This window comes from Macaca fascicularis, chromosome 4 (assembly GCF_037993035.2).
Source record: "Macaca fascicularis isolate 582-1 chromosome 4, T2T-MFA8v1.1".
Classification (NCBI taxonomy): Eukaryota; Metazoa; Chordata; class Mammalia; order Primates; family Cercopithecidae; genus Macaca; species Macaca fascicularis.
The window spans coordinates 98359491-98382269 of NC_088378.1; the positions used below are offsets into that span (position 1 = coordinate 98359491).

The following is a 22779-nucleotide window of genomic DNA, read 5'->3' on the forward strand; positions in this document are numbered from 1 at the left end:
TCAATAATATATACTTTAAAATGAAATAATAAAAATATAAAAAATAATCATAAAATTTCTTTATAACTAAAGAAAATAAGGCCTCTCTAGCAATGAGTCAAACTCAGAATCCATAAAATTGGCTATAATTTAATTACATTTTAAAATCTGAAAATAGTCAAGTCAAAAACCAAATAACAAATTGGGGAAGATATCTTTAACTCATATCACAGAGTATTTTGTTTTTTCTATATTTATACAGAGTTCCTAGAAAATTTTCCATTAAAAACCAAAGAACTAGATTTTTAAAAGGTCATAGACTATAAATAGTTTGCTTTAAAAAAAAAGAAATATAATGACTCTTAGACATGTGAATAGATGACTAGTATCAATCATAGTAGGAAAAACATAAATGTGATGTCATTTTTCATGTTCAGGTTAGAAAAAATTCAGAAGTTTGATAGTACACCATGTTGTTAGGGCACAGCTATCTTCATACTTTGCTGTGAAGATTATAAATTTGTGTGACCCTATGTGGCAATTTGGTGAGATCTATCAAAATTATAAACGCTTGTACTTTTTGACCCAGCAACTACTTCTAATAAACTGTTCTACTGACACACTTGTTCTTATGCTAATTTGTGCAGGTACAAGTTTTCTCACTGTAGTATTGTTTGTAAGAGCAGAAATTCGGGAAAACATTAACTGTCCACTAACAGTAGGCTGGTTACATAAATTATAGTACATCCATAATACACAATCAAATAATAAAAAAGAATGAAGATGCTGTCAATACATTAAAATGAAGTTCTTAAGTATATTGTTAAATGATAAAAATATCTTGATAAGTAGTTCCTTTTTTCATAGAAATGAAATTCTGGAAGGATACATATGAAACAAATATTAGCGCTTACTTGTTTGTAGAAGGCAGGTGGCATGGAAACCAAGCAAACAAGTCTGGAGGGGGAATTCTCACTGTATACCTTTTAGTATCTTTGGCTTTGAATACCATGAATGTTAAAAAAAATATGTATTCACATAATGACAAATGATTTTGAAATTTATCAAAAAGAATAAACTATTAGGAATAGACAAATACAATTGTGAAAAGATGCCTTCGCTATGGGACAGTAAAATGCACTTGTAAAATGTCATAATTAAAGCTGTGTTTCATTGGCCTCATAAATATAGATGTGGCAAAGGCACCAAACATAGAAACATGTCTACACATGTACAATGTATGGTATTTGATAAGTATGATAAATGTCAGTAGAGAAAAGAGAGATTACTCAACAAGTGATAATTAAGTTAATGGGCAACAATTTAAGAAAGAAAATTTTATATCCCTACCTCATACCATATTGTAATCTCATCCTAAAATAGCAAAAGGGAAAAAAAAATGAGACACTTTCAATGACAGACATAGTGCCAAGGTAATTCTAGATATTGTTTATAAGGGTGGGGTGATTGCATGCACAATCCATGTCCAAAAACCATTTAAAATGTTCTGTGAATAAGCCAAATTAGGACTCCCTCAGAGAAGACATCTTTCAGAACCATCTCAGTCTCAGTGGCCCGTGAAAAACAAGTTATTTCAAATCAGTTCTTTGCAGGCAGCTAAACAGAAACTTCTGTTGCTTATGCTGCAAAGTATTTTCCTCACTAAAAATTCACAGCTGTTCTTTGTTTTCAATTTGAACTATCCAACAATATTAGTTTTGGTTATTTTTCCCAGGTTTAATCCTATAGCAGGTACCTAAGTAGTTATTGTAATTGGCCCATCTTCTGGGTTGTGTTGATATCTTGGTATTTTCCTAAAAGTGCTCTTGATTTGCACTAGAACTCTAAAGCTAGATTCTCAGCATTAAATGTCTTTGTTTTCCTGGACTCTTTTCTCTCAGCATCAGTTTTCTTCATGAATTTATATTTTATTAATAAAATACTGCCTTTAATACTATAATGTGTGAGTTAGGCAAACAACTATTTTTTTAAATCTGAATTTAGTCTAGAATTTCTTTTCTCATTTCTTTCTCTGCCCTCCTTCCTCTCTATCAAAGATTTTACTCATGACCCCCTAATCTGACAATTATATAGAAAAAGAAATATTTGCAAACAAATAAGGTATCTGAATACACCTGGTGTAACCCTCCTATATTGTTTTTTGTTTGCTCATTTTTTACTGGGGAACTTTGTTTTAATAAAGTAAAGCTAAAGAGTAAGGGTGGAGTCAAAATGTATCCAGGTTCAATCCCCATATTTGCCTTTAATAGTGAGATCGCAGACACACTATCCTGAGATTGATTCCTATCTATAAATGAGGAATGTTAACACTTGTTAATTGTAGTGAGGATTAAGTAAAATAGTTTTGCTATAACACTAACTGTACTGGTGCTAACAATAAATACTAGTTGTTTATTTCAACTCCTAAATAACAGCATTTTGGCGATTATGAATATTCATACTATTATTTCTGAAAGGACGATGTGAAAAATGAATCAGTGTCCTCAGCAATCTAACAGTCTCAGTGTGAATGCCTATCTGTTGTTATGCGGTGCTTGCTATCATTCTTTTGATGTGTGTCATATAAGTATATTCTACACCCTCAGAAAGTCATGTTTTTTGCAAGATGTAATTCCACAGGGATGCCTTCAAGCAGAGAAGCTGAACCCTTCGCAACCATCCTCCCATTTCAGAAACCACACAGTGTTGTATGGTTGCTCACAGAGAGATATACTCCTACACAGGGAGAGACACAATCTTTAAGAAGTTAACCTGAGGAAATGGGTTAGTAGTCAGGAAGATTAGAAAATGGATCACAAGTAATGAACTCATCCTGACCTTAAACTCGGTTTTAGGAACCCATGCAGAGACCCTGAGTGAAGCAGTCAATCAAACAGAGCAGCACTGTGGAAACTGTAAGTTAATGCACTGCTCCAGCACAGGAAGAGATTTGCTTCAGAATTGCAAACCTGCTTGTGAGTGTACCCTTCTTCAAATCATATCTGTAATTGATGTAAATCAGTGGTTTAAATGTTCAACTGAACACATCTCTGGCCACAGAGCAGAGTAAATTCTGGGGATTTATCTCCATATTCAGATGTGGAAACCTAAATTTACAAGTACACCAGCATCTGCTTAGCAAAAGTTATTTAGTCCAACCCACATAAATTCTGACAATGCGTATACACTGGTGAGGTTAAAGGTTTCAAAGGCATGATGGACACCAAAAATTACTGGAAGCCTGTACTGAAGAAACATGGCAATCAAGTTTGTATGTTTGTCCCTTCCCAAATCACAAGTTGAAATGCAATCTCCAGTGTTGGAGGTGGTGTCTGGCAGGAGGTGATGGGATAGTGGAGGATTCCTCATGAATGGTTTAGCACAATCCCCTTGGTGCTAGTCTTGTAATAGTGAATGAGTTCTCATGAGATCTGGTCATTTATAAATGTGTTCCACCTCCTCCCCATGCTCTCCCTCTCTTATAAATTATCCAGTCTAAGATATTTCTTTATACCAGTGCAAAAATAGTTTAATACACATGGGATGGGTAAAAGCGATAATTCTCTTGTGAGTAGAGTAAGCAGTAAACAGTGTTTAGAACTAATTCCAGACCATCTTAGATATGGTGAATGGTGCATATAGGTACATTGATATTATTCCTCAGATTTCAGCTTATGAAAGCTAAGAAAATGTTTATACATATTTGATGTACCACAAAGAATCAGAGGGAATTACTTTAAGAAAAAGAATACAGACAGGTCATCTTTTTCTAAATCCTATGTGTTTCTATATCTTCTTCAAGGATCCACAGCCAGAATTAACAGAAGGTAACCTGATGGCATTGAGGAGTAGAGAGAGAAGGTGCCTTCCCTTGACAACCTGGTGTCAATGTGCCATCTGATATGGTTTGGGTCTGTGTCCCCACCCAAATCTCATGTTAAGTTATAATCCTCAGTATTGGAGGTGGGGCCTGGTAGGAGGTGATTGGATCATGGGAGCAGATTTCCTCCTTTGTTGCTGTTCTCATGATACAGTTCTCATGAAATCTAGTTGTTTAAAAGTGTGTAGTAATCTCCCCTCTTGCTCCTTCTCTGGTCACCTAAGACATGCTCACTCTCCCTTTGCCCTCTGCCATGATTTTGAGTTTTCTGAGGCCTCCCCAAGAGCAGATCCTGCCATGCTTCCTGTTCAACCTGTGGAACTGTGAGCCAATTAATCCTCTTTTCTTTGTAAATTACACAGTTGCAGGTATTTCTTATAGCAGTGTGAGAATGGACTCAGAGAAAATTGGAATCAAGGAGTGGGTCATTCCTATAAAGGTGTCTGAAAATGTGGCAGCAACTTCGGAAGTGGGTAACAGGCATAGGTTGAAAGTGTGTGGAGGACTCAGAAGAAGACAGGAAGATGAGGAAAAATTTGAAACTTCCTAGAGACTGGTTAAGTTGTTGTGACCAAAATGCTGATAGTGATATGGAGAGTGAAAAGCAAGCTGAGAAGGTATCAGATGAAAATGAAGAAGTTATTGAGAACCAGAGCAAAGGTCACTTTTGTTATTCATTAGACAAGAACTTGGCAGCATTGTGCTCCTACTCTACAGATCTGTCAACTTTGAACTTGAGAGTGATAATTTAGGGTATCTGGTGGAAGAAGTTTCTAAGCAGCCAAGTACTCAAGATGTTTCCTGGTTGTTTCTAGCAACTTATTCTCATATGCATGAACAAAGAAATGACCTGAAACTTATATTTAAAAGGGAAGCAGAGTATAAAAGTATAGAACATTTGTAGCCTGGCCATGTGGTAGAAAATGAAAGGCCATGTTTACTGGGGAGGGGAATTCAAGCTGGCTGAAGTAGTTTGCGTAAGTAAATAGGACCACGATGCTGATAGCCAAGACAATGGGAAAAAGGCCTCCAAGGCACTTCAGAGACCTTTGAGGTAGCCCCTCCCATTACAGGCCCAGAGGCCTAGGGGGAAGAAATGGTTTCATGGGCCAGGACCAGGGCCCTACTTCCCTGTGCATCCTCAGACACTGCTCCTCACATCCTAGCTGCTCCAGCTCCAGCCCTGATTAAAAGGTACACAGGTGGAGCTCAGGCTAGTGCTTCAGAGGGTGCAAGCCATAAGGCTGGGCAATTTCTGCTTGGTGTTAAGCCTGAGGGTGCTCAGAGTGCAAGAGCTGAAGCTTGAGAGCCTCTGCCTAGTTTTCAGAGGGTGAATGGAAAAGCCTGGATGCCCAGGCAGAAGTCTGCTGCAGGGGTGGAGTCCCCATGGAGAACCTCTACTAGGGCAGTGCAGAGGGGAAATGTGGGGTTGGAGCACCCACACAGAGTCCTCACTGGGGCACTCTCTAGTGGAGCTGTGGGAAGAGGGCCACCATTCTTCACATTCTGCAATGGTAGGGGCACTGACAGTTTGCACGATGTGCCTGGAAAAACCAAAGGCACTCAACACTAGCCCATGAGAGCAGCCACAGAGAAGAGGAGCTTCCCAAGGTCTTTGAAGTGTGCCCCTTGCATCAACGTGCTCTGGATGTGAGACATAAAGTCAAAGGTGAATATTTTGAGGCTTTTCTAACAAGAGCCCTGCTGAATTTTGGACTTCCATGGGGCCTCTGGCCTCTTTCTTTTGGCCAATTTCTCCCTTTCAAAACGGGAGTACTTACCCAATGCCTGTATCCCCATTGAATTATGGAAGTAACTAATTTGTTTTTTATTTTATAGACTCATAGGCAGAAAGGACTGGTGTTTTTTCAGATGAAACTTTGGACTTTTAATGTTGAAATGAGTTAAGACTTGTGGGACTGTTGAGAAGACACAATTGTATTTTGCAATGTGAGAAGGACATGAGGTTTGGTATGAACCAGGAACAGAATGATAAGGTTTGAATTTGTGTCTCCACTCAAATATCATGTTGAATTGTAATCCCCAATGTTGGAGGTGGGACCTGGTAGGGGGTGATTGGATCATGGGGGCAGATTGCCCCTTTGGTGCTGTTCTCATCATAGTGTTCTCGTGAGATCTGGTTGTTTAAGGGTGTAGTACCTTCCCCACATCTTGTTCCTGCTCCTGTCATGTAAGATGTGCTTGCTTCCACTTTGCCTTCTGTCATGACTTCGAGTTTCCAGAGGCTTCCCCAAAAGCAAACCATGTCATGATTCCTGTACAGCTTGCAGAACTGTGAGCCAATTAATCCTCTTTTCTTTATAAATACCCAGTCTCAGGTATTTCTTTAGAGCAGTGTGAGAGCAGACTAATACATCGTCTCACACTATCCTTTAATATACCATTTAGAAACATTCTATGAAACAAAATCATGAGCAAAACCAACAGATATTCATGAGGTTTAGCAAAGTGATGGACTCTTATATATTTTATTTTTACTCTGAAAAGAATTTAAGTCTAACTAAAGTCTTTAGGAGACCTATTAGAAAAAAAATAAATAAAGTATCTCAAAGACAGAGGACATAATTTCTATCACCTCCTTATGCACAACATTTTAAATAAAATTGTTATAATAGATGTACACAGTTAGATTTACAGAAATAAATTTAGATTTACAGATAAGTTGCAAAGATACTCATATACAGTACACACAGGTTTGACTATTAACATCTTACACTACTACAATATCTGTGTCACAGCTAATGAACCAATAATGCAGCATTATTGTTAACTAAAGTCTATACTTTCATTATCTTGTTTACTAATGTCCTTTTCCTGTTCCAGTAATTCATACAGCACATATTATATTTAGTCATCATGTCTCCTTAGGCTTCTCACAGCTGTGTCAGCTTCTCATTTTTGTTGTTTTTTGATGACCTTGACATTTTATGGAGTACTAGCTGGATACTCTGTAGAATATCTCCTCAATAAGAATTTGTTTGGTGTTTTTCTCATGATTAGACTGAGTTTTGAATTTTGAGGAGTGAGATAAAAGAGAATTGCCCTTCGCCTCATATCATATCATATTAAGAGTACATATAATCAAATGGACTTATTATTGATTATGTTAACCTTTGTTAAGTGAGGCACTGTTTGCCAGCTTTCTCCAATGAAAAGTTGTCCTTTACAATTTTTCATATTATTCTCTTTGGAAGCAAGTCACTAAGCACAGCTCCCACTTAAGAAGTAGGGGGTAATGCTCACATTCTTGAAGGGAGAGTCTGTTCACAGACTGTATGGAATTCTTCTATAAAAGAGATTTGTCTCTTGTCTCCCATTTGTTTTTTATTCCTTCATTTATTTATAATAGTATGAACTAATGGATACTTATTTTACTTTGTATTACAATCTAGTACTACCATATTTATTTTGTTGCTCTAATTGCTCCAGTTTTGGCCATTAGGAGCTCTTTCAATTGGCTTCTGTTTCCCTTTGACAAATACCCATTGTGTTGTTTTTGGATTATTACTTTCTGGCACTAAAAGATGACCCAGGATTATCTTGTATATTCTCTGATCTAGTATGAAATGGATTTTAGCCTAGCATATTATTCTAAGCTTTCCATAACATATTTTCATATATAAGATTATGTCATAACTTTGGAGAAACAATGCCTTTGCAGACTAGTTCTCACTAAATGTATTCAATTTAAAATAAATCCCTTACATATATTCAACAAAATGAAACATGACATCTGGTATATTTTACTAACTTTCAGCTTACATGGGGTATATATGAGAACTCTTCAAATTTTTCTTATCTAGGGAAAAAAGATATTCAAGTTTCCTGGAGCACTAGGGAATATTTCTTACCAAAAGAAGCAATGAAAATAAGAAATAACAATAATAAATTTAAAAGATTAGTGAAATTATGAAACCAATAAAATGGGTAGAACTTTAAGATTTTTAAAACTCCAGTGAGGCTGAGAAAATCTAAATAGTGGGGAAAAGAGTAAAGTGAGATAAGAGATTAGAGGATCTTTAAGGCTTACAAATATAAAAGCAGCAGATAAAACGTGGGGGGCACTGGGCAGATTTCTGAAATATAAATTGCTAGAAACTCTATGACTTTCAGAGAATAAGAAATGTCAGCTAGAGAAAGCATTAATTTTAGAAGTCATTTTTTAAAATTATACTTTAAGTCCTGGAATACATGTGCAGAATGTGCAGTTTTGTTACATAGGTATATGCATGCCATGGTGTTTTGCTGCACTCATCAACCCATCATCTACATTAGGTATTTCCCCTAATGCTATCCCTCCCCTTGCCCCGCATCCCCCAACAGGCTCTGGTGTGTGATGTTTCCCTCCCTGTGTCCGTGTGTTCTCATTGTTCAACTCTCACTTATGAGTGAGAACACGTGGTGTTTGGTTTTCTGTTCCTGTTAGTTTGCTGAGAATCATGGTTTCCAGATTCATCCATGTCCCTGCAAAGAACAGGAACTCATCCTTTTTTATGGCTGCATAGTATACCATGGTGTATATGTGCCACATTTTCTTTAGTCTATCATTGGTGGGCATTTGGGTTGGTTCCAAATCTTTGCTATTGCAAATAGTGCAGCAATAAACATACATGTGCATGTGTCTTTATAGTGGAATGATTTATAATCCTTTGGGTATATACCCTATAATGGGATTGCTGGGTCAAATGGTATTTCTGGTTCTAGATCCTTGAGGAATTGCCACACTGTCTTCCTCAATGGTTGAACTAATTTACATTCCCACCAACAGTGTAAAAGCATTCCTATTTCTCCACATCCTCATCAGCATCTATTGTTTCCTGACTTTTTAATGATTGCCATTCTAACTGGCGTGAGATGGTATCTGATTGTGGTTTTGATTTGCATTTCTCTAATGACCAGTGATGATGAGCTTTTTTTCATTATGTTTGTTGGCTGCATAAATGTCTTCTTTTGAGAAGTGTCTGTTCATATCCTTTGACTACTTTTTGATGGGTTGTTTTTTCTTGTAAATTTGTTTAAGTTGCTTGTAGATTCTGGATATTAGCTATTAGTCCTCTGTCAGATGGACAGATTGTAAAAATTTTATCCCATTCTGCAGGTTGCCTGTTCACTCTGATGACAGTTTCTTTTGCTGTGAAGAAGCTTTTTAATTAGATCCCATTTGTCAATTTTGGCTTCTGTTACCACTGCTTTTGGGGGTTTAGTCATGAAGTCTTTGCCCATGCCTATGTGCTGAATCATATTTCCTAGGTTTTCTTCTAGGGTTTTTATGATTTTAGGTCTTCCATTTAAGTCTTTAATCCATCTTTAATTTTTGTATAAGGTGTAAGGAAGGGGTTCAGTTTTAGTTTACTGAATATGGCTAGCCAGTTTCCCCAACAACATTTTTAAATAGGGAATCCTTTCCCCATTGCTTGTTTTTGAGAACTCCGGCTGGTATCTGGCAGGTGTCCCTCTGAGACGAAGTTTCCAGAGGAAGGAACAGGCAGAAGTCAATTTTTAGATCAATAAATTTTAGTCTTTAAAAGTAATTTTTATAGAGACGAGGTCTTGCTATGTTGCCCAGGTTGGTCTTGAACCCCTGAGCTCAAGCAATCCTCCTGCCTTGGCCTCCCAAAGTGTTGGGATTACAGGTGTGGCCCATTGCACCTAGGCATTTAACTCCTATAAAAAGAGAACCTTTCTTAGTACCCTTATATCAACTGATATATATCCAAGGTTTTAGCACATCGCTAATGAAAAATTAATTTTACTTCCCAAATACTCACTGACTACCTATCCCTGTGCTAGGACCCCATTCTAGGCACTATGCATACAACAATGAATGAAACAGACAAGATATCTATATTTGGAAAACCTACATTCTAGTGGAGAGAGAGAAACAAAATAACAACAACAATAGAGAAGAAAGAAGAGAAAAAAGGGGAAGGAAGAGGAGATGAATAAGAGGGAGGAGAAGAAGGCAGCAGCCATGTCAGCTGGTTGTGGTTATAGTACTTAAGAATAAAAAAGATACAGAAAAATGAAATTACAAAGTGATTGGGTGGAGGGTGCAGTGGCTAGAAAATACTTCTTTAGGAGGCATTTGAACAGAAACCTAAAAGAGTGAAGATAAATAGATATATAAGTAGTAGGAAAGTATGCCAGGCAGAGAAAAAGCAAACGCAAATACTCTGAAGTGTGCAGTTTGACTTGTTGAAAAACATCAAGACCAGTGACACAAGAAGGTCAGAAAAGCGCCAAGAAAGAAAGAAGCACAATATGTTATGTTATGTGGGACCTAGTGGAAATGAGGAGCCATTAAATTTTTAAAATGGAAATTACATGATCTGGCATATTTTTAAAGGTTCATCTGTTTGCTCTATGTCAATTAGATTTAGAGACAGAGGGATGGCTTTCATAGATCAAAATAGAGAAAATATTTAGGAGGCTATTCAATAACTTAGGCAACAGGAAATAGCAGTAAATGACTGCATTAAGGTATTTATTGAAGGTACAGTTGACAGACTTTGAGGATGATTTAGATGTGGTATATGAGAGCAAGAAGGAAGTCAAGGACGACTCCAAGATTTTGGGTTGACTCTACTGCAAGAATAGAGTTTCCATCAGTTAAGATGGAAAAGACTATAAGAGGAAGGGAGTATAAAATCAAGTGCCTGGTTTTGAACTTGCTAATTTTAAGAAGTTGTCTGTTTTGTGTTGCTACAAAGGAATATCTGCGGCTGGGTATTCCTCAAATAAACTGAAAGGTGTGTTTGACTCAGGTTCTAGATGGCTGCAAAGTTTAATATTTGACATCGATGTAAGCTGAGGGCCACATCAGGCAGCTTCCACTCATGGAAGAAGGTGAAGGGGAGCAGCACGTGTAGAGACTGCATGAAGAAAGAAAAGGAAAAGGGCGGTGGAAGCAGGGAAGTGCCAAGGTCTTTTAACATCCAGCTTTTATAGGAACTAATAAAGTGAGAAATCATTCACTCTTCCAAGGAAGGACATTAATCTATTCATAAGGGATCTGACCCCATGACTCAAATACCTCCCACTGGGCCCCAACACCCAGCACCATCACACTGGGGATCAAATTTCAATATGACACTTGATAGGGATAAAAAATGATATTCAAACTATAGAAGAAACCATTAGATATCTAGATATCAGCTAGGCAATTCGATATGTGAGTCTGGAATCAAGGAGATGGTCTGGGCTGGAGATACATATTTTTTTCTACTTTTATTGAAATATAGTGGTCATATATATTTTGCAGGTACGTATATTTTTATACATGTATGCAATGTGCAATGAGCAAATTATGGCAATTTAGATTTTCATCACTTCAAATATTTATCTTTTTCTGTGCTGGGAACATTCAAATTCTTCTCTTCTAGCTATTTTGAAATATTCAATAAATTATTACTAACTATAATCTCCCTACGGTACTATCGAATACTAGAATGTATTTGTTCTATTTTACTGTATTTTTGTACCACTACCAAACTTCTCTTCATTCCCACCCTTACCATTTCCAGTCTCTGGTAACCACCATTCCACTCTTGACATCATGAAATCCACTTTTTTTTGCACCCATATATGAATGCAAACATGTAATATTTGTTTTTTGTGTGCCTGGATTATTTCACTTAACGTAATGATCTTCGGTTCCATCCATGCCACTGCAAATGACAGGATGTCATTTATCTGGCTGAATAATATTCCATTGTGTATCTATACCACCTTTTCTTTACCTATTCATCCATTCACGGACACTTAAATTGATTCCATATCTTGGCTATTGTGAATGGCGCTGCAATAAACATTGGAGTACAGATATCTCTTCGATATACCAATTTCCTTCATTTTAGACATATCCAGCAGTGGGATTGCTGAATCATAAGGTAATTCTATTTTTTAGTTTTCTGACGAACCTACATACTGTTTACTATAGTGGATGTACTACTTTACATTCTCACCACAGTGTACAGGCATTCCGCTTTCTTGGCATTGTCACTGGCATCTGTTATTTTTTATCTTTTTGATAATAGCTGTTTTAACTGGGCTAAAATGCTATCTCATTATGGTTTCAATTTGCATTTCCCTGATGATTAGTGATGTTGATCATTTTTTATATATATTTATTGGCCATTTGTATATTTTCTTTTAAGAAATGTCTATTCAGGTATTTGGAGATAAAAATTTTAGAATCAGCATATAGATGTCTTCAATTATTCTTTTCTTTATATTATAAGGCCAACTGCTTCTGCATATGAAATTACTAAATCTCTTGAGAGCTAACTTACTACTTCATTTGTGTTACTGTAAAATAAATTATTTGATCAGAAGCAATAATAGATGGGATACATAACATAGAATAAAGCATTCAGCAAACCTGAGAATGGTGTTCTCGGTAAAAGCATGATGGGCAGAATTATAAACATTTATTACATTAAAGATAAATTGGTTTTTCCTCCATGATGGAAGGGGCTCCATGTAATCACCCTGCTCCAAGGTGGCTGACTAGTCCCTCCAGATTCTATATCTGGAGCTCGGCATTATTCTCTCCTGTTGACAAGTAATGTTTCAGCAATGACGGTAGTCAGATGAGTCCTTTAGAGGAAGTCCAAGTTGTAAAATCCATGCATGGCTTGATTCTCTGTCACCATAGCCACCCTCTTTCACGAGTCCATTGGGAAAGCATAGAGTTGTAATAAAAGATACTGATATGCACAAAGTATTTGTTCACCTGATAATTTAGTGCCTTCTCTGTAGTGAATGTAATTTATAAATTACTTTTAGGGAAAAAAATATTCTCACATTTGGAGACAGCCATCCACATACCTCTTCCCTCTTGTTCATTCCTTGCCATCAATCTTCCAATCCTATTCTTTTCAAGTCCCTGACCATTTGGTCATACCACTAGTGAAGCAGCATAAACCCGAACATCAGATAATCTGAACTGGATAAAGGAGATAGCCAGTTCTACCTATGGGGTAATTACTCTGTCTTTCATAACCACCCTTTAATGGAGTTGTAGTATTATAACAATTCCTTTATGGCAAGAGCCAACATGTAATATAAAATCACCTGTAAACTAGACTCTAATTTTTTCTTTCTTATTCAATTGATTATGGGAGTGTCCTTAGCTGTCTATAGGTATAAGTTGAAGTGAATGTGTCAGTGCAGCAGAAGAAAGTACACTGTGATGTGAACCAACTGATCATATTATGTCCTCCAGTCCAACCTCATGTATACTATCTCCATTTGATGATGGAATGCCACTTGGGACACCAATTTTATAGCTTGATGGATCAGATAATATCCAATTTGTAATGGGCATCTCAAGTCATCTGGTCACATTGTGTTTCATCTTTAAGCATTTAGTCTCAAGCAGGATCCATTTGCAAACCAGGAATTTTCTTAAAATAAGTGATTTATAGAAAACTGCATAGCTTTACAGCAAATTCTGGGGAACTGTACTCTGATTGTCTTATCAGAGTTTTCCACAGACTCCATGCAGTATCCTGTTTTATCACGGACACTTAAAATAACATTGACTCTACTGTTTCATACGAGCCAAGTGGCACAACTTATACCTAAGCTGGAACAAGCTAAAGGGACTTATCTTTCTCTGTAGTCCTCTCAAAGCCCATGAACTACTAGTTAAGAAGGTAACACATACCCTAATGCGTACTGTATGTCCATAAACCTGAAAAAAATAAAAAAATGCCAACTAGGCTTGCTTCCATTCTAGTAGCTTAAAATGAAGCATCTTGTTTTCAGTTGAGATGGGATATCACAACATGACACAAAGCTGCTAAATTCTAGAAACTTTCCTATAACTTTGTAAATGTTTGTGAGATTTGTGTTGTTTGCCTATTTGCTTTTTCACTGGTTGGTGACTTGAGAAAACTATTTTATGGACATCTATTTCCCCTACAGTATATAGCTTCTGATGTTGCTCCTCAGAAAACACACATTGGGAATGCACAGACAGAACCTTTCTGAGATGATTGTGGTTTTCATCAGTATTCACTTTGTCTTTTTCTGTGATCTTCCTGTTACATTTCTGGCTGATCTAGCACTATGGATTTCATGCCCAGCTATTAGTATCCACTAATTGCTAGCTGATTGCTGTATTGTTTTTGACAGTACTGAGACATAAATTGCTCCAAAATGTGATCTGATTAAAGTCAGGCTTCTTTGAAAAGCTAGGTTTTGTCAGTCTTTGAGGATTCTCCAACCGTAGGAGGGCTTTTTTATGCTCTTTCTCTAGTTCACTCTGATAAACTTCTAGTTGATCTACATTTTCATTTGTTGCTATTAATACCATGGAATTACCTGCCTCCTCTATGTGTTACCCACGAATATCTCCTCGATAAACGTCCTCACATTGTGTTCCAGATGAAGTCAGCCCTCTTACACAGAGCTTTAGCACCTTCTGTTCTCACTTCCTTCCTCCACCCTCAGCAGAATCTCTGCCCCACTGCCCTGGAGATGTAGGCAAGTATAATGTACCACTTCTCCTATAGTGACACTCTAGTGACTTTAAATGGTTAACTTTTATTATTTTTTATTAAGTTCTTATTTATCTGGGACAGACTCTGCTGAGCTCTGTATACAGTCATTTCAAATCTTGATCTCTGTTCATTCATTTTATTATTTTTCGAGATATAACTTACATACCATAAAATTCATCTATTTAAAGTGTAGAACTCAGTGGAGTTTTAGTAGGATCACAATATTTTGCAAACATCAACACTATTAAATACCAATGTATTTTTATAATCCCAAAAAGGAGCCCAATGGCCATTGAGCTATTTCCCATTTAACCTATTCTGAGCCCCAGGAAGCAATTTTCTATACCTACACATTTGCCTTTTCTAGGCATTTCATATACATGGATTCATATAATATATGGCCTTTTGTTTGTGGCCTATTTCACTTAATGTAATGTTTTCAAGTTCATCAATGGCTGAATAATATTCCATTCTAGGTATATATGAATATAATTTGGTTTATTCACTCAAAAGCTGATAAATATGTGTTATTTCCACTACATTGCTATCATGAATAATGATGCTGTAAATATTTGTGAACAATTTTTTGAGTGGACATGTGTTTATGATTCTCTTCAGTATACATAGCTGCAACATTTTACAGTTCCACTAGTAATACATGAGGATTCCAATTTCTCCCAAATCCATGCCCACACTTATTATTATCTGTCTCCTTTGATGATATCATTTCTAGTGTGTTTGAAGTGGTATCTCATTGTGGTTTGGATTTGCATTTCTCTAATGATTAATAATGTTTAGTATCTTTTAATACTTTGATTAGATATTTGTATATCTCTTTGAAGATATGTCTATTCAAATCTTTTGCTCATTTTTCATCAAGGTATTTGTCTTATTGTTGCATTCTAAGAGTTATTTATATATTCTAAAACTTAGCTCTTACCGGTTATGATTGCAAATATTTAGTTCTATTCTCTGGATGATTTTACCACTTTCTTGATAATGTTCTTTGAAGTACAAATTTATAAAGAACAATTTGAGATATATATTTCTTGGCTGCTTGTGCTTTTGGTGTCACATCTAAGAAATTATTGTTTTAACCAATGTCAAAATGATTTCTGCTTATTTTCTTCTAAGAGTTGTATAGTTTTAGCTGCAACATTACAGCCTACAATCCTTTTTTAGTTAGTTCCATTTTGAGTTAATTTTTAAAATATGGTACAAAGTATGGCCACTGAAATTTCTGCTTGGTTGGTGTTTTGGTCAGCTAATGGTTAGAAAAAGGTGTTTTTACAATGTATGGAACTAATTTTTGCCAAGGAGCTTAGCATGTGTATCGAGATACATCTTAAACACTCAGCCAGTTGTTTACAACTCTGACTTCACCTTTACTTCTTGCTTGCCCAAAACCTCAAGGTTAATCAGAAGTGCGAGCTTAGGACTTTCTCAGATCTTCCCAGAGCAATCACACAACTCTGGACATACCTAGAGCTGTACACATATGCCACAAGCCATGTAGATTTTTAGAAATAAGTCAAAGCTTTTCCAAACTCCTCATGAACATCTCATTCTTAAGATTTACCTTGTAAACGTCTTACTTTGCCTAATTTTATCATTGCCAAATTCTATAGTTTGCCTTTAATGTTATCTACTGTCTCACAGAGCCATAATGTTAAACTTGGCCCTAGGATTTTTTTTTTTTTCTTTTTTTAACCAACACCCCTGAGGATAAAGCTGTTAATACTACCCAAGCTCCGAATCAGGTCAAATAAAGGCAGTCTTGTAAGTGGAGTTTTCCAGGAACTGAGAGACAGTTTAAATAATCACAATTTTCTAGGAATGAGGCTGTGTAGAATATCCAACATTATATTTCTATCCCAGTGTCTGCCAGACTGCTGGCTGTCACCATGATTGTGGGCTGTTTGTTTTCAAAGCTACTGTAGAGCTGTACAAGGAAATAGGATAGAGTAAGTTAAAATGATACAAAGCTCACTGTTTTTACTTACATTCAGCCATTTTTCTTGAATAAACACTCCCTGGGTTGTTGCAAGTCTTTGATAATTTGAGTGACTTTTAAACAAAAGTTTACTGAACATTTTTTGCCAGTGTTTTTATTGCTTTAATGAAAGGGAAAGTTTTTGGAGGTCCTTACTCTGACATCACCCCCATGGATTCATTTTTAATATTCTACTTAGAACGTTTCTCTGTTTTCATCTTCAAGGAGATATTTATAAGGTTTATTTTTCATTTCACCTTCTCAGGATAATCTTGCTTAAATAGAAGATATTCTTTCATCTTCTGAACTCTCCTATAATAGCTATCATATTTGTAATTTATTTTACTAAAATGTCATCTATTCCAGGGATTACCTAAACTCTTATTTGAAGCTAATATTGTGTAACTTTTGACATATGTATTTATAATTTATCCATCAAAATTATAATTATTTTAAAGACAGGAACATTATCTTTTTTTTTTTTTTTTTTTTTTTTTTTTTTGAGACGGAGTCTCTCTCTGTCACCCAGGCTGGAGTGCAGTGGCCGGATCTCAGCTCACTGCAAGCTCTGCCTCCCGGGTTTACGCCATTCTCCTGCCTCAGCCTCCCGAGGAGCTGGGACTACAGGCGCCCGCCACCACACGCGGCTAGTTTTTTGTATTCTTTAGTAGAGACGGGGTTTCACTGTGTTAGCTAGGATGGTCTCGATCTCCTGACCTCGTGATCCGCCCGTCTCGGCCTCCCAAAGTGCTGGGATTACAGGCTTGAGCCACTGCGCCCGGCCAGGAACATTATCTTATACCCCTGTATATCCTAAAATAGTTCCAGTTACATAAACTTAATTTAATGGATCACTTATTTAAATCAGAGTTATGTACTTCACTATGATAATTGTTATCAGAGGTTTATTTATGCCATGTATTCCAGAGCTGGAAGGTGTGGGGGACCAAAAAAATTTCATGCCTTTGGTAGAATATTACTTCATATTATTTTTGAGGCATTTTCCATGTGACAAGCTTTACACTTTTCATTATCTTCCTGGTTGTTTGGTCTGGATCATTGTAGGAATTTAAATATTTAGCATGCCCCAGATTTTACTTACCACAAAATAGTTTGTAGTTACTCTCTTTATTCTACACACACTACCTTCATATCCCATTAAGTAGAGTACCAATGACATATTTAGTTATATTTATTTGTGATAAAAATGCTATCCTTTTTTTAACTCATGTTAGACGTTTGGAAACTTCATACATTGAAAAATTATTTAATGTGAAAGGATGTTAATTATTTACAAAATGAAATCGCAGTGAAAAAGGCTGAAGAAAATATCTTAAGGATATTGTCAGCCTTTTACTGGGGAAACCATAAACATGAGATATACCATACTGTTGAAATCATTTGAAATTATTCACATGCACACACATCACACACAAGAAAAGCATGATGCAGTTTTATCCTTCAAACAAATACTGCCACTTGCATGCCAGGGAAGGCTGCCTCTCCCTGAGCCTCACTGAAACTTTAAAATATTCATGGCAAAAGCAGCCATGCCTTTTCTAAGTACTGAGAACAAGAGTAGTTATATATAAGATGATAATACCTATTCCTGTTTCCCTTCAAGTATATATTTGGGTTTTGCTGAAAATGAAAGAATAAGCTCAATTATCTTTCTTCATTCTCCCTATTCCCACAGGCAGAGACAACAAGCATACAAGAAAATAAAATCATTCTATTTTTAAGCAGAGGCTAGAAGAGACTCCATGTGGGATATTCCTCATCTGTGCACTGCACCAGAATTAAAATGAATTCTCTCTCTGTATACACTCCTTCTCTTGCCTGCCACCACCTCACTACACACAAAATTGTTTTCTCCCTGTTGAGTTTCAAGAGATGTAAATGATAAATCATCATGTAAACCTGACCCAATCAGAAGACCTTTGTTTTTCCTCAGGAAAACTCTCGTCAGTATGATAGAAAAACAACTTGGAAACAATGAGTGGAAACAAAGAACAGAAATGATTTCCACATCAAAATGTGAATGCACCTGTTAGTTCCCTGACACAGTCATTTTTAAGTCAACACTTAAAAATAAGTCTTCTCCTTGTGATTCATTAAATCTCCTAAGATAGATATGAACCAGAAGTGATACTTACCTACTGTATTGCAGAGATAGTCAACCATAACCAAGATGTTATTGAGGGACCAAAAAATGTAAGTTGTGATATTTAAACCAAATGGAAAACAAACTTTATCAAAGTCTATGGATTTCACTGGGATATGAAAGTACTTTTACTTTTTATGTGTTCCACCACTGCACTAAAACCCTGATTAAAGATTGAAGACAAAGGAGAGTTTATTTCTATAACTAAGAAACTACTTAATCTTTTTACAACCATTTTGTTGGAGGTTGGTATATGTTCTGAATCTTTTAACATCTAAGAATATATGTCTATTGCCTTCAAAGTGAAAGACAACTTAGCTATATTAAAAGCTAAGGTAACAAATTCTTTTTTTTCCTCAAAATTCTGAAGCAGTTGTTTTACCACCCTCAGATTTTTAGTATTGGGAAGTCTGAGGACAGTCTGGTTTTCTTGTTTTGTTGTTTACACTGACTACTTGTCACCTTCTTTATAAATAATATAAAGAATAATATGAGACACCTCAGAAGAAAATACTCAGAAGCTAGTATCATTCTATTAACTTCCCATATACTCAGGGGATGCTTTTGAGATGCAGAATTAGATCCTGATATGATTTTAAAATATTTTTTCCTGTTAACTGTATTTGTATGTTTCCATACTCTCCACCAACTGCCCTGTTGCTCAACATTTTCTTACAAAATATAAAGAGTTTCCTCTGCTAATCTGGGCTAGTTATGATGACATCTGTTAGGAGAAAGAGTTGCAGGTTGACTCAGTGTACTGAGTTGTTATCAATACTATCTCAAGCACAAATTCTCAACAATTTGGTATGTGGAAGGTATACTTGTCCGCCAGACATTGTCCCCCAGACATGAGGTAAGTCTTCTTTAATTTGTCTTGTCTATTAGTCATTGCACTGAGAACTTGGAATCAGGGATTAAGAGGATCCTCATGTATTTGTTGTAAATACAACTGATGTTTTTAACTGATTTTTTTTCACATTCAAAGACTACATGATGTATAAAATGTATAAAATATATAAGTTGAAAGCTTAAAGAATATTTGGTTGGCACTGGAGATTTTTATTGAGATATTCAAAATTATTTCATCAGGAACACTTTTACCAGGATAATAGAGGTATTAAAATTGGAATAAAAAGCTATTCTGAACAGACCTCCAAACTGAAACATCACTGAGATGCTCAAAATCCAACTGAGAGTCAAACTGGCTGAACTAGGCAAATAAAGAAGAAATGAGGGTTTTTAATCTGACATTTTAGATTTATTGGGGTAGGGGAACTTTCTAAAATACAGAAGTATCACACCCTGTGCAGGGAATCATACTTAAAGATAGTGATGCTCTAATAAATGTTCGTAGTAGTCTATATTGGTTTGTAATTTTAAAGATAAAATATCTAAGTTTTCGATGATTGCTAAGATGAAGTAAGTCAACTACAATCTATCTAATGCACTGTTTGCAACTAAAACTGAACAGACTACAAAAAACAAAACAAACAAACAAACAAAAAAACCACTTAAACACTCTGAAAAATAAAAACTCGCAGGAGGATCTGAAGTTAAAGCTTGAAAGCAGCCCACAGTGGGTAGTGAGTTTCGCAGTGTTTTCTTCCTTTATCACTTTGCTTGGATGTTTACCTGAGCTGTCTCCCATGAAAGACTCTGGACTTCAATTCCAGTCTCCACAGCTCCCTGACAACACTGACATCGCTGCTTAACCTTTTAGCTTCTTAGCATCTGTGAAGCAGGTTCACTAATTACTATTTGCCTGAGTCTGTTGAGACAGAACGCACTCACACACACAATATATGAAGCAGATTTTTACTTACAGATAGGCAGGAAGGGACAAAATAAGCGTATGATTCATTGTGAGCTGACCACCTAAGCCCCAACAAAGCTGCCCAGAGTGAATAAAGTCTCAACGGAGCATGCCCCACTTGCACTGCAGCTGAGGAAACACAGCTGGCAGCCTGTTCTGGGTTATATAACCCAGGGGCCGCATGATCACTGGGCAAAGCTTGGAAGGATATCTCGCTTCCACAGGAAGGAGGAGTAAAGTCCAGGCTGTACCAGAACAGTTCTTCCCTAACTCAAGATGTTTCATTCCCAGCACATTCTACAGTTATTTCTGAGAACTACAAGCAAGAAACGGGAATAACTAGGTATGTCCAAGGCCACCTGGAGAGTTGTCCTGAGGTCTACCCCTCTACCCAGACATCTCTCATAGCAAAGTCAGTCCATTTCATAGGCCCACCAACCTCCCTGGATCTGAAGGAAGAGGTTTATTCAGCCAGACCGACGTAGCACCTTGACTGACCCAAACTCAGTGCAACACTGTTGCGTAACAGATAGAAAATCCTTTACTGGGTCCCAAAGGACTACACCACTAGCAGGACAGCCAGACCTGCTTGAGGCAGTGACCTAATCCAGAATCCCAGTGTCTCAGGTAAGAAATTGCTAAAAAAAAAAAAAAAAAAAGGCAAAGAAGGATTATCAGATAGCCCCACTGTTTGTAGCTAGTGGACCTGCTTCCAGATCTCCTCTACTTATGTCTCTGCTATACCTGAGGTGTTTATCTAGCTACAGCAGTAGGAATTGCCAATCACATACACTCCTCTCAATTAAGCTAAAATAAAGTCTAGAGCAATTCTGTTGTCTAAAACAACTTTCCTGAGGAATCTGGGGGATGTCTAGGGCTTCCAAGACAGTGGCAGTGGAAGAGGCAATATCTGCATGGTCAGAGGCAGGGTTCTTACTACTTTTTCATGAATACCAACTCATGAGTGACATCAAAGACCTAATAAAGGACATAAACCCAAAGTCAGTTCCACCTCCTGGTGGGTTCCTAGTAAGCCCGTGTAAAGCTTTAGGCCGCTGGCCCAACGGAGCATCTCCTTCCCAGTGTGATATCTTGGGGCACCCCTAGTACAACCAATGTGCAGAGTCTCACCAGTTACCAGCTTCACAGGCATGGCATTGTCCATCCTGTATCTAGGCCATCCCCAGCCACCTGCAGACAGAGATGCAACCCTTGAGCACACACAGCACCCCTTTCTTTATTTCTTTGTTCAGTGAGTCACTCATTGGTAAAGAGGCATTGACATTTCCTAGCCAAGTCTCATTGATGGCAGAGTTTCATGAGCCCAATTTCCTTCATATAATGTTCATGAAACTCCTACACAGAGTACTAGTACTGGTCCAGCTCTTGTTTTCTTCATTACACTGGAACATTTCTGATATGTAATCAGAGGAGCTTAGTGCATCAAAGCACAAGCGCACCAAGATTCTGTTTAGTTATAGTTGTGATATTTTTCACACAGTCAGTTATAAGTTAAAACGGAGAACCTTCTGCTCTCTTCCATGCAATAGGTACCAGATCCTCACTCAATAAGACAGGGCTGCTCAGGATTTATTAGTGTCCACTGTGGCATTAAGGAATGCTGATGTGGTTTTACCACTGGCCGGTAACTGTGGTCTATGACAGAATGAGGCCCAAAGAAAAGATATCCAACACTTTATCAGATTATCCACATTGCCACAGTCTGGGAGAGCCTAAAAATGATATTATATTTCTAGGCCTGTACTACCCTCTCCTTGTGGAAAAAGCAGATTAACAAGTTAGTTCCCCAACCCTCTACCCTCCCAGGGTCTCACGTATCCCCTACCTATTGCATAAGGGTTGGGCTGAGTTGGTATAGTGAACCCATCTGTCTGCCCCAGTCCCAAGGCTAATACCTCAGCGATCACTCGTTATTCTTGTTGTTTGACCCAGACTTTGGGCCTCTGTTGTCCAGCCTAGGAAGGGAGGTTATAACTTGTATTAACTTGACATGTCTGATAACATCCACTATACTGGAAGGATTAAACATTCCCTGCCTCCAGAAGAACCTTAGCATCCTGGTATTCCTTGGTCTTGTTCTCCACCTCTGTGGAATCCCATAGAGGGGAGGAACCCCGGAGAGGTATCACCTTCAGATTGAAGTTAGGGAGCCTCGCCTGGGGTACTAGGGTAGCCTAAACTGCAAACCATCCTCCAGGACGTGCACTCTAAAGGAAGAGAAGAAAAATCATAGTTGGGAACACTGGAATTGGGATTTTGCAGGCACAGCCTAATCAGGCAGCTACTTAGTCCACTTCCACCTCCACCTCCACCAAGCTCTGCATCTGTCAACTTGAGCTGCAACACCACGTTTCCCTTATATTAGAGTGCAGTGTTTAGTGACCACATTGCTCTAGT

General features: G+C 37.3%; 1 long non-coding RNA gene across 1 annotated transcript in view; it reads right to left on the reverse strand.

The window, feature by feature from the left end:
* LOC135970424 (uncharacterized) overlaps window positions 1–20502 on the reverse strand; it is a 44134-nt gene extending 23632 nt beyond the window's left edge. Inside the window, exons 1-2 of the long non-coding RNA XR_010586100.2 lie at window positions 20372–20502; window positions 20181–20279 (exon numbers count right to left, since the gene is read on the reverse strand). This is a non-coding gene — a long non-coding RNA (uncharacterized lncRNA). The remainder of the gene's footprint in view (window positions 1–20180; window positions 20280–20371) is intronic.
* Window positions 20503–22779: the final 2277 nt, after the last annotated feature.